This window comes from Bacillus rossius, chromosome 1 (genome assembly GCF_032445375.1).
Source record: "Bacillus rossius redtenbacheri isolate Brsri chromosome 1, Brsri_v3, whole genome shotgun sequence".
In the NCBI taxonomy this organism is placed as follows: domain Eukaryota; kingdom Metazoa; phylum Arthropoda; class Insecta; order Phasmatodea; family Bacillidae; genus Bacillus; species Bacillus rossius.
The window spans coordinates 197,372,765-197,383,006 of NC_086330.1; the positions used below are offsets into that span (position 1 = coordinate 197,372,765).

A 10,242-nucleotide genomic window follows, 5' to 3' on the forward strand; every position below is an offset into this window, starting at 1 on the left:
GTTTTACCAGGAAGAAATACAAAAAACTGGGTTTCCAGATACTTTTCTCGTTGAAAAATTGTTACGGCGTAAGAAGGGAAAGGCCCTAATTCGTTGGCTTATCCATGGACCTGAGTTTGATTCATGGATTGATGAAAAAGATATTTTAAAAAAATTGATTTTTTTTTTGTGTAAAAAATTGAAACAATGAGTGTAAAACATATTTGTATTAATAATAAATGTGTATGTACTAACTGGCATGTTTATATTTATTTATGTACGTGTATAAATACATCATGCTTGGAGCGTGCAAAGAGCAAGTCTGCACCGCACCGCGGTCGACTGGACAGTGAGGTGGCTTTACCCCCTCCACAGAGCCCGTGGCGGGGGTGGGGGGGCCTGGCGTCACCTGCAGGTCGAGCATGGTTCTTTTCCTCGCCACCGTCATAGCGACGACGCGTCGCCGGTAAGAGCACGGATCCCATCGTCATATGTCTCCTGTCATCGCTAAGGCGCCTTACCTACGACGGCTTGGCAATCGATAATATGCAGAGGTTGGCAGTGAATTTACAGAAAGGATGTGTTTTATTTGGCAGTTGGTGTAGCTGCTAGCAATTTATAGCCAATAGAAAAATACCTACACGAAAACAAGATTGTGGACATTCGTAAAACTTAGGCATGATGTGACTATCGAATTATATATTTTCTACAACTATATTCAATATTTATATCATTTTTCATTGTACGCCTTTTGGAGTTCCGTAAATGTAAGTTTTACAGACTATTTTTTGCTCAGTAAAACACCCGTCACGTCTCAGTCTTAAAATATAATAAAATCATTTTACATAGCAAAGTCGGTTATAATTATTAAATAGTATATAAGAAGGTTAAGGAGTGCATTAGAAACTGTGAAAGTTTGTAGTTTTTAATATGAAAATATTATTTAGCGATCTTGTGAAACGTGTTGCCCGTTATTATTAATTTTGTTTTCAATGGTCAGTTATTATTACTTTAAATCATATGATGAAAAAAGAATTTTATAACACTTGTGACTCGACGTGAAACATTAAAATACTAGACCTGATTTAATCATTATTTGGTAATTTTCGTCACCGTTAAAGTTAATATGCCGATTTGAAGGTACCGAAACAACTCGGTGTGCTATACGTCCCACTGTTCAAAAATACTACTGTTATATTTAATTACATTATCCTTAGATTTGTTTATAGCATATTTTCTAGTGCACTGCAAGTTTTATTCACACTATTTTGTACCGTAGCATATGTATTGGGTGAATACGCTGATAATATTTATTGAGCATCTTGCAAGCTTGAAACAATATAACACGAAGTCGGTGTTGTTAATTAAATGCCTGAATATAATATATTACGTAAGCTGTAGTTGACAATATTGTGTCTTCATTTTATAACTACCAGAAGAGTATAGGAACTAAAAATACCCTTTAACGGAATTAATTACTTTCTTTTCACATAAGCCGCTCCTCTCACAAATTACAATTTTCGTATGAACTATAAACACGAAACCTCTCAACTCTACGTGAAACACTATAATTCCTACATTGTTACCATTTTATCATACTGATAGTATTTGAGCGAATCTTAGGTGAATAAAATACGTTTCAATATGCGATACAGCAGGAGCAAACCTAGCCACCAACGAGGGTGGGGAGTAGGCCTAACCTAAAAGTCACTAAATGTTTGGAGGAAATGCTTTGTGTTTAAAATGCGATAAAACGAAGGTTTAAAATAACCATCAGACTACTATGTATTTATCAGCGGCATTCTTGTGTATTTTCAACCTTATCAATGCATGTATTTTATTTTTACAAGTGATTTTTTTTATTACACGTATGGAAGCTGAAGGGGAAATGAGTTGTTTTTAGAAGTTTAATAAGCCACACGCGTATAGGTGTTTCACACTTAACTTTTATACAGAATAATTAACTAATGTGATGTTATCTTCTATCTAGTTGAAATATTACGTTATTTTGTCCTGGCCTTTATTTTTTTATTAAGTGATATGACAAAAGTAGGCAGATTGGCAGTTTTCTTAGTATGATATATTTTGGTTAACTGAGTATTATGCAGTTAAAAATAACGAGAAAAAAGAATCAATGTGTCTTATTCACACGAAACATAGAAACAAAGTATTTATTTATGCGGCGTGATTATTATCGGAAACAAGTTGTTTCGAAGTTTGTTCAGACAGAGAAAAACATAACCCTTTTTTAGATACATCGTATAACTCACATACGTAATTTCTGAGTAAATATAATTAAGGCAAAACCTTAAATTTCACGAAAATATATTATTTAACTCATTTGAAAGAATTATTTCCCAGTATTAAATGAAAGTTACACACGTAGTCGGCTGTATGACGGGGTTATGACTGACAAGCCATTGCGACTTACGTATGACGGGCATGTCGTAGCTAAGGCGTCTTCCAGAAGGCGAAGAAAGATCCATGCTCGCTTTTAGTAGCGAAGCGTCATGCCGATGACGCGTCATCCCTATGACGGGCGAAAAAGAGAACCATGCTCGCCCGGCTGGCCGCAGCGGCGGTGGCAGGCCGCCGGTTGTTCATCACTGGGGCGCAGCCCCTCAGCGCGGGGGAAGTACAAGCCTGTCAGGGCTCTTGTCCTCCCAAGTGGTCGTCATTATCGGATGGGGGGATTGAGAGGGATAGCCCTTCCCCTCCCCTCTCGTCATTAGTTATTGTGCGTGCTGATTCCCAGCTGAATGTGTGGAGAGGAGGATTGAGAGCCACAGTTTCAGCCCCCCTTCCATTCCCTTTGGTTTCCCCCTCCTATCCTGCCTACCAAGGAAGGAGGGGGAGGCAGAGTAAAAACATCCCCTGCCCCGTTGGTGGCTATTAAAATTTTGAAAACTGTAGGTCTGGCCTATTGGCATGTATTAATTTTTGCCGAAAGTTTGGTGAGATTCACGAATTTACTTCTAAATTTATGTTGTAGGTGGCGCCAAGGGCTGACAGTGAAGCTGCATTACGTAATTAAGTTGAATTTACGGTAGGTAATATTAGTTAATTAATTATTGAATTTTAGAATTAATTATATGATCCAAGCTACAAATGTAAGAGGAGCACGGAGTTTTTGTGGCTATTCTACTTATTTAGGTGTCATTTTGGGGCGTTTTAAAATGCGATTTATGTCGGGGTTGTAGTCGCCTATGCGTTTAATTTCTGGGTTAGCATGAAGTGCGAGTTTCTTATAGAATTTATTATTACGGAAGTGTAAGTAATCTTTTACGAGTGGAATTTAAGTCGGCTGTGTAAGTCTATTGTCCATGTGAGTGGGGGCACATCGCCGATTATTCTAAGAAATTTGTTTTGAATTACTTGAAGTATTGGTTTTTGATAGTTTGTAACATTTCCCCAGACTTCGTTTCCGTACATAAACTCGGACCGGACAATAGAAACGTAAAGGAGTAGTTTTATGTGTCGTGGTAGTTTAGTGCTCTTTATGAGAGGGTATAGTAGGGAAAGTTTGGCCATTGCTGCCCCCCGCACTTTGTGTATGTGATTAGTCCATCTAAGTTTGCGATCTATGATTAATCCTAAATACGTGGTAGTTTCGGTATAAGGAATTATTATATTACCTATTTAATGTTACGTTTTTAGAAGGTTGGAGCCTGCGAGTGGTGAGATTTAAAGCTTGGGACTTGGCCGGGTTGGTTTTAATCTTCCATTTGGTGAATCATTGTTCTAAGTCGTTTAGTTGAAGTTGAGTGCGGAGAACAGCATAGGGAAGGCTCGGGTCGTGAGTGAATATTATTGTGTCATCGGCATACATTTGGATGGTGGAGTGAGTGACTGGGATGTCTGCCGTGTATATTTTGTACAGGAATGGCGAAATTGCCGAGCCCTGCGGTACGCCTGCTGTGATTGGCCGGATGGAAGACTGGCCTTTGTCAATTGTTACATAAAATTTTCGGTCTTGAAAATAACTGTATAATAAGTGAATATAGCAGTCCGGGAAATTGAAGGATATTAATTTTTGTAGAAGACCCGGGATCCAGACTTTGTCAAAGGCTTTTGCGACATCCAGAAATACAGCAATGGTGAATTCTCTTTTCTGCATGGCAGCCATGGTTTCAGTAGTAAATTTCGTAAGGGCATGAACTGTGGAGTGAGCTGAGCGAAAACCAAATTGCGTGTCCGGGATTATTTTGTGTACAGCCGCATGTGTTTGGAGTCTGGTTAAAATAAGTTTTTCAAAAATTTTACTTAATGAGCTAAGCAGTGAAATTACGTCTGTTTTCTGGTAGTTTCGGATTTTTGCCTGGTTTTGGTAGTGTGATAATTTTGGCTGTTTTCCAGGAGCTGGGGAAGTGCTGATACGAGAGTATAGCATTGAAAAGGTCTGTTATTGCGCATAATGCATTAAATGGCAGATTATTGATTAGTTGGTATGTAATTTTATCTTCTCCCGGGGTTTTGTTTTGTTTTACGGGTTTGATAGTGCTGATTAGTTCTGGGAGAGTGATTGGATCGGGAATGGAAGTGGAAGGAGTTTGATTAAAATTATTTACGTTTTCTAAGAGCTCCTGTGTAAAAATCGGGTCCCCTATGTCATTATTTGGTGTAAACTGTTGTTCGTAGCAATCGGCTATTGCATTAGATTTGTCTATTGGATCGTAGAGAAGTGCACCTGTCGGGGATTGAACCGGGTTGGAGTTTGTGTTTTTAGTGGTGTTTCTTAATACTTTAGCTATTTTCCAAAATTTATTCATATGGTCTGAGAGTTCTGCTACAAAGTTTTCCCAGTTATGTATTTTTAGTTGTTGGAGCTTATGTTTTAGTTGATTTTTAAGTGCGTAATATTTATTTTTATTTTCAAGTGTTCGAAACTTTTGATATTTATGACGGGCTTGTCTTTTGTTAATTAGTAAAAGGTCGGCATCCGGAAATGCATGCTTTAGAAATTCGCGTCTATTTAAAAACGTGGTGTGTTTTTTAACAGTGTTTAAAAACGTGTTTTGAATTATTTCTGCCGCGGGGTCGATTTGTTCTTTGGATGTTATTACTAGATTATTATTTTCGAATATTTCCTCTATTTATATTTTAAAACTGTCCCAGTTGATGACCGGGGTTCTGCAAAGTACTGGATTTGGGTGTTTTAGAGCATTTGTTTCTAGGACACAGTGTACAGGCAAGTGGTCTGAATCTAGTTCCGGCAGGGCTGTTAGGTTAATATTTATATTAGGAATGTTAGTTAGTATTATATCTATCACGTCTGGTTGATGGCTGACGGCCCCGGGGAAGTGAGTGGGAGTGAACGGCGTGCGGACTAAGTATTTATTTTGCAGTGAGTGGTCGCTTAATACTGCTCTTTTGCGATTATTTATTTTACTGTTCCACTGTTTGTGTTTGGCATTCAGATCTCCAGCTATAAGGAATGGGTGCGGTTGGTTTATTATTTCGTTGAGATATTCATTTAGCAGAGGTTTATTTGGCGGGCTGTAGGCTGCGACTAAAGTTATGTGGCCGGTATTTGTGCGAACATTTATTGACGTATTTTCTATGTGGCTGGTTACTGAAGTTTTATTTATGTGGTGTTGAAGTCGGTTGTGGACTAGAATTAAAGTTCCCCCTCCGAAAGACACTCTATCTGTGCGGTAAGTTATGTAGTTTTTAATATTGCATCGTTTTGTAGGTTTTAAAAAAGTCTCATTAATTAAGGCTACTTCCACTCCGTACTCCTCTAGAACTCTCTAAGTTCGTATAGTTGTGTAATTATAACATTGGCATCCCAGTAAAGGATGGAGAGGGTACCTGGGTTCGGGGCAGGAGGGTGTGTTACCATTAAGGGGCCTCCCTAGTAGCATCAGAAGTTAGCGGAACACTATGTTTTTAAAATAATGATGGGACTTTATTAATCGACACTACGAATCTGAAAATTTTTCACCCACGAGAAGATAATACACGAATTGTCTGTATACTTTTACATTTTTGTTTTTTTCTATCAAAATATGAAATAAAAAATCACCAACTTGTCCAACTTTGGAGCCATTTTATACTGCTTAGGAGAATGACAGAAAAAAAGTACAAGTCTAGAAAAAAAGATAATTTTTTTCTGAAGAAATTCATGTATTTAAAACATATAGTCATCGCTTTGAATTCCGAGATATCTTTTCCACAATTTCCGCAAATCCTGAAAGTTTTCCACCGTCTCGTGCTGCCGCTCGGCGAAGCCAGCTCGTAGGCCAGCTCAGGTAGCGTGGTGGAGGAACCCGTTCCCGGAGGGGAGTCAGGCTGCGTGTACACATTGCGTTGGTCGACGTCCGTTGCTGCGGTGAAACCAACGGACGTTGATCTGTACTCGTGTTCCCACATACAGCGGTAGCGTTGTGCTTGCATTCGATCGTAAGTCATGGAGCGTGTAAGAGTAGTGTGCTTGGCGGAGAGTCTAGGTTTGCTAGACAAACCTCGAAACAAAAGAAAATACTGGGTGCATCCGTACAACAAAGAGAGAGCATCTTCTAACAGGTTCAGATCGTTTTTTGAAGAAGTTAGGAAGCACGAAGATAAATTTTTTAGTTACTACAGAATGTCAGTCAAATCATTTGACGAACTTTTGGAAATCGTGCGACCTCAAATTACCAAGATTGATACATGTTGGAGAAACCCATTAACTCCTGAAGAAAGACTTTCAATAACACTAAGGTAGGTAACAAACTTTATTAATATTTAAGTGATTGTGAACAATTTTGCACATTACAGCTGCAAGGGTTATTTCAGATATCTGCAGTGCTATGATGGGACATGAAATCAGGCGATGGTGTAGGTTCCGAAACACTGTATGATGGTGAGGGTCGGTACTCAGGTGAAGTGTCATGTTGGCTGCTTGAGGCTACGGGATTTTGAAAAGGGTGAAGCTGAAAGGTGAGCTGTTGTGATGGAGGGGCGGTTGAGACGTGTGCAGCCCTTTCATATGTCGTCGAGGGTCGGGACAAGTTGAAGGTGTGCTGATGGCTAGTTTGGAATGTTGGATGGGCAGTAGGCGCTGTTTTTTCCTTAACTGAAATCATGAAATTTATAATGTGTTGTTGAAACCTGAGTTTTTCAATATCACTTAACGATTTGTACATGGGAAGCAGTGAAAGGAGATACATTTTATCTGGGTCACTTGTATCTTCGGGCTGGTTAAGTTTGTTTAGAAGTTCTGTTTGAAATTTCGTCATTATTGTATTTTGTTGCGGCCGGCGGTGTTTGAAAGTTTCTTCTCGATGAACGGACGATGAGGAGGCAGAAGTGGATGTGCTTGGTGATACGTTTGATGATTCTTGGTTGCCGATTTCTGTTGGCGTGTCTTGGTCTTGTTCGCCCAGCTCGTCTTCTGTCATGTTACCGGTAGTTCTGAAAATAAAAGCATAGCACAAGTTGTAAAATAAAATTGACGTATAGATATTGAGGGGACCGCCTTCGTAGGGATACGTCCGCTGTATTAAGCCAAAAAGTAGTTCGGAGTTAAGGGTGGTACTGGCATATGTGCCAACAACAGTTTCATAGCCTCTAAGCGCGGAGCTCTGTTTGCGTGTAGTGTTTTCGTAATCCATGTTTTGTACGGGATTTTATTGTTGCACTAATTTGACAAAACATTGAAGCATGTTCGTTGAGTGGTTTCATACAGTATTTCAATGGCAAGCTAACTGTAATTCATTCTGTACTTTAATGCAAGGTAACTTTAATTCATTAAGTATTTTAATTCGTTAAGTACTTTAATGGCAAGCTGCGCCTCTAAAACTGTCTTTTCCTGGTGAAAAACTGTAACAATACCGAAGCTTTCGAGAGACGTGCAGTAGTACAGTAAACTTTAATCTGTATTATATAAATTACTTTTGAAAACATCCGATAATACGAAATACGAATTACTGCACTGTTATGTTCTAGGAAGGTGAGCCTCTTAATAATCATTACAATTTTATATTTCGTAGCAATAGTTCAACTTACCTCCTTTTCTGAAGAGAATTAAGCAAAAACTGAAGAGCATCGGCAAATACATATTTCCTTTTCTTCCCTCCCGGTGCTCCGCTTTTTTCTGCATTGATAGAGCGGACGAAATTGTCTCTTATATTTCGCCACTTGTTTTTGATTTCGGTAACTGCAACAAAAGGAAAAAAAAAAAAAACACTCACAATTTTTGTGAAACATGTGAAGGAAGCACATGGTTGAATCAGCTCTATATTTTTGATTGCCAGTATTCATATAAATATTGTATTGTTTCAATTAACCATTGTTCGTAGTGCATCCTCTATAGTATGGACAGTAACCGTAAACATTTAGCATTGTTCGGTCAACAGTGTGTATTATGATACCATTAAGAACTACAACTAATAAAGATAACTAACGTACTGATTGTTTCGTGTCAGAGATTTGTAACGAATTAAATTTTTCAATGTGACGTTACAGTCATTTCGTTATATTTGTTGCAGGTACCTTGCGTCTGGAAGCACCTACGCTTCCCTACAACTTGAATACTTAGTTGGGAAAACAACTATTTCTAAAGTTGTCGCCGAAACTTGCCAAGTAACCTAGGATTGTTTGCATTGCACGGAAATGCCCGAACCAACAGTGCAGCAGTGGATCGAGATCGCTGACAATTTCTACAGGAAGACTAATTTTCCCAACTGTGCAGGTGCGGTAGATGGGAAACACATACGGTGTATTAAACCTTGCAGATCGGGGTCGAAGTACTTTAATTATAAAAAATACTTCTCAGTCGTGCTGATGGCAGTTGCGGATGCTGATTTACGCTTTGTTGCTATAGACGTAGGGGCATATGGACAAGAAGGAGATTCAACAGTTTTTAGAGATACTGTTCTTGGTAAAAAGTTGTTTTCAGGTACATTGAATTTACCACCTCCAAAATGTTTGCCAAACACCTATTTTAAACCACAGCCTTTTGTCATGGTTGGTGATGAAGCATTCAGACTTCATACAAATCTTCTTCGCCCCTACCCACAGCGTAATCTCGATGCCCGTAAAAGGGTTTTTAATTACAGGTTATGTCGCTGCAGAAGATACGTGGAATGCGCATTCGGGGTGCTCGCTAATAAATGGCGTGTTTTGCACACCCCAATACTGTTGCATCCTGACAATATTTACAAAGTAGTAAAAGCGTCTTGCGTCCTGCATAATTTTGTGCGCAAACGAGACGGTGTTAATTGTGAGGACTCCGAATCACATACGTTCGTGGATGTCAGTGATTTCGGACGTAATGCTTATGTTCAAGGTGTAGGCGTTAGGGACTTTTTTGCTGATTATTTTATGGGACCAGGAGCAGTCCCTTTCCAAAAGCCCTATATGTTCTAAATGCCTTTTATGGACTCCACACAATGTGTCTAATGATGCAGTTTGTTCGTCGTAATGTTTGTTCCAAACACTGTTTCCTGAATTATCTGTGTGTGTTAAATAATTAACAAAATGTACTCATTGCAAATACGATACATTAAAGAAACAATTGTAACAATATCACATAATTATGCTGTAACATATATAGGCCTAATAATAACATTTACGACAATACAAATAGTGTGTTTTTCTTACCTTTTGTTCTTTTCTCCGATTGAGACAGTTGTTCCCAATTATCAACCAGTTCTCCTGCCACTGTCAACCAACACTTCTCTTTAACTGTTAAGTCTTTAAAAAACTCGTCAGTTTTGTCCCAAAGTGGAGGATTATCTTGAACCAATGCTATCAACTTGTCACAATCCATAGCAGACAAAAATAAATTGCAGGCAGTTGTATCGACGCAGGCCGTTGAACGTGTACTGTGGGAACAGATCCGTCTGTTTGTTTGTGTCCTACCCCCACGCATCACGGTGCGGTGGATGTTGGCACCGCGACAGTCGCCGGTAGGAAATCCCCAACGGCCGGTAAAAACACGCAACGGCGAGTGTGGGAACGGCCACACTGATATCTACGTGTTTACTCCTGTTCTCCGACACCGCACCGCAGCAACGGACGTCGACCAACGCAATGTGTACACGCAGCCTCAGGCTACCTGTGTGTGCGTGCGTGCGTGAGAGGGAGACAACCCACAACCGGCACCGGTAAAAGATAATCCCGTGACCGAAAGAAATTCTCAGAATTGCTTTTAGTTTGCCTCGCCACAGTACCATGTGCTCGACTTACTCTGTGACTATATTCGTGTATCTCTAAAACATTGCTTTTGTTTAAACTACAAATATCCTAAAGCTTACCATAATTGTAGATCATGTATTA

At 39.3% G+C, this 10,242-nt stretch overlaps 1 long non-coding RNA gene across 1 annotated transcript; it reads left to right on the top strand.

The window, feature by feature from the left end:
• The first annotated feature begins 656 nt into the window (after positions 1–656).
• LOC134527219 (uncharacterized) lies at positions 657–9,835 on the top strand. Its single transcript, XR_010074126.1, has 3 exons — positions 657–746; positions 2,972–3,025; positions 8,451–9,835. It is a non-coding gene; the product is annotated as an uncharacterized LOC134527219 (long non-coding RNA).
• Positions 9,836–10,242: the final 407 nt, after the last annotated feature.